This window comes from Bubalus kerabau, chromosome 1, assembly GCF_029407905.1.
Source record: "Bubalus kerabau isolate K-KA32 ecotype Philippines breed swamp buffalo chromosome 1, PCC_UOA_SB_1v2, whole genome shotgun sequence".
Lineage (NCBI taxonomy): Eukaryota > Metazoa > Chordata > Mammalia > Artiodactyla > Bovidae > Bubalus > Bubalus kerabau.
Genome location: NC_073624.1, coordinates 168,239,364 through 168,241,836, shown reverse-complemented (window position 1 = coordinate 168,241,836; position 2,473 = coordinate 168,239,364). Strand labels below are relative to the sequence as shown.

Below are 2,473 nucleotides of genomic sequence, written 5' to 3'. Positions count from 1 at the left end.
TGGTCAGACCCTTCAGTTGTGTCCAACTCTTTGCGACCCCATGGACTGTAGCAGGCGCCTCTGTCCACAGGATTCTCCAGGCAAGAATACTGGAGTGGGTTGCCATTCCCTTCTCTGGGGGACCTTCCCAACCCAGGGCTCTAACCCAGATCTCCTGTGTCTTCTGCATTGCAGGCAGATTCTTTACCCACTGAGCCACCTGGGAAGCCCAAAGCAGATAGCTAATATCATCTTTGTATTGTTTAATCTTGATGGTAATACATCTTCTAAAAACAATCAAAACATTTTATAGATAAAATATATGTTAAAATATAAATATTTTACAGGTAAAACATTTTACAGGTAAAAACATGAATTATTATCCAAATTGCTTACCTTCTCCCTTAGTTTTACTCTCTCCCCATTCAAGCATGTGTATTTCATCAGAAGAGTGATGCAATAAGGCAGGTGGAAGAGACGGCGGGGCTTTTCCGGCCTTGGTTACAAGGTGCAATGGAAGCAGCTGAGTGGAACCTGATGGAGGCTTCATGATGAGCCATCTGGGCAGAAAGAGTTAGAAATACTTCACTATCACACATGGGGGGATAGAAAGCTGCCACGCCCTTCCCCAACTCCCAGCACCACCACCATTTGGGTACATATAGTCTTCCAGGTCATAGTACTATGCATAGCCTATGTTTTATAAAGATAACCTTTACTATCCATATTTTATTACAATTTAGCTTTTCACTTAAGATCCTATTGAATCTTTCCATGTCAACCCATATAGAACCATCTTAGTCTTTCCAATTAATGTAATTATTAATCCAGTTCTCTGTTGTAGCATGCTTTTTTGACTGAGTCATCTCTCAAAGGACAGTTGGGTTTTTGCAAATAAGTTTGCATCTTTATATACCCGTGTACAAGTGTCTGTATAATAAATTTGTAAAACGGGAATTTTCGGTCAAAGGCTAGATTGTATTTATTTGAACATATTTATTTGATAACATTTCTGTCTATAAACTTTGCACCAGTTTATAGCCCCACTGCTGTGCAGTGCTGTGCTCAGTCGCGTCCAGCTCTTTGAGACCCCACGGACTGTGGCCCGCCAGGTTCCTCTGTCCATGGGATTAAACCTGCATCTCTGGCATCTCCTGCATTGGTAGGCAGATTCCTTTACCACTGCGCCACGTGGGAAGCCCCACAGGTACTATGTAAAGAAGTTTCAGACTGGTCTTTTCAGAGGCTCAGAAACCCAAAATCAAGACAGAAAGTAACCCAGAGCAGACAAGGCCATTGAGATACTAGGACAACTCATTTAAGGGTTTTGTTGTTGCTTTTTTTTTCCCCCTCAGAGCACTGTAGGAAGTCAGGACTGAGTGGAGAAGAGCAAAGGGTGGAGGGATTGAGTGACTCAGGCCAGAAACCTTTAGTTAGCTGCCGTGACAGAAGGAAAACATGCATTCAACCAAGTAAATTAAACCAAGCTGTATTATTTTTCTTGGCATTCTTTGCTTCCCCCTTATAACTAATCTTTCTGGAAGGCAACCTTCACTCCTGCCCTGGTAGGAAAGTGATACCTCACCTAGGAATAGCGCAAGATCCTCTTTTTCTCCTTGATGGTAGATTCACCCAACAGATTCTTTGGTATTTTTGTAACTGTTTCTTAATCTCATTTCACACATGCTAACGAGGTTTTTGACTTTTTCATGTGTCTTTTATTAAAGTGATTTATGGAAAACACGCTGAGCTCTGGCTTTTAGGAACGACAGGGGTGGAACACTGCCTACCTCATAAAACCATACCCAAGAGCCTGTGGATGAGCAAAATCACATGGCGTCCAAGGGCTGGCAAAGTGCGTCTTCAGAGAGGGCCCTTGTGAGCGGTGCTGCCATCCATCTCATTGGGCAATGCAGCATTGGTGAAGCAACAGCAAAATCTGTTTATTGTCACACCCCACTGAGGCTTGAGTACCTGCCACCCCATCAAGAACCTGGAGAAAGAAAGCCTTGCAACACCTCCTGGACTTGGCCAAGTCTTGTTTCCCTACTTTCTTTCACAGACACCTGTCAATGATCAATAGAAATGGCTCAGAACTACCGAGTAGCCCGGGCCAGGAAAGCCACAAAAGCTCAGCATTCTGCTGTAGAGCTGGCATGTGCAGCTCCTGCCTGGCTGGGCTATGAGGTACTGTAGAAAGTTCTCTGGGATTTATGTTAAGTGATCTAAGACATGAACCCTCAGCTCCAGGCGAAGTGGATGGAGCAGGAGTGGGGAGGAGGAGGAGAGGTGGTGAGGTGACGGGAATGGTTAACAGTGCCCTGAGCTGCCACCTGGAGAAATGGGAAGAGAAGACAATTGAATTTAGTAATCAGGAGATTACTTAGATTTGGCCAAGTGTGGCCTCAGGGAATGGTTGAAGTGGAGACAGATGTCTCTGGGGCAGCAGGCTCCCCTGGGTCTGCATGGCCCTGTCTCCTCCTCCCCCCACCCT

At 45.0% G+C, this 2,473-nt stretch overlaps 1 long non-coding RNA gene across 1 annotated transcript; it reads left to right on the top strand.

The window, feature by feature from the left end:
• Positions 1-388: 388 nt before the first annotated feature.
• On the top strand, positions 389-2,265 carry LOC129641885 (uncharacterized). Its single transcript, XR_008709497.1, has 3 exons — positions 389-634; positions 1,014-1,186; positions 1,707-2,265. It is a non-coding gene; the product is annotated as an uncharacterized LOC129641885 (long non-coding RNA).
• Positions 2,266-2,473: the final 208 nt, after the last annotated feature.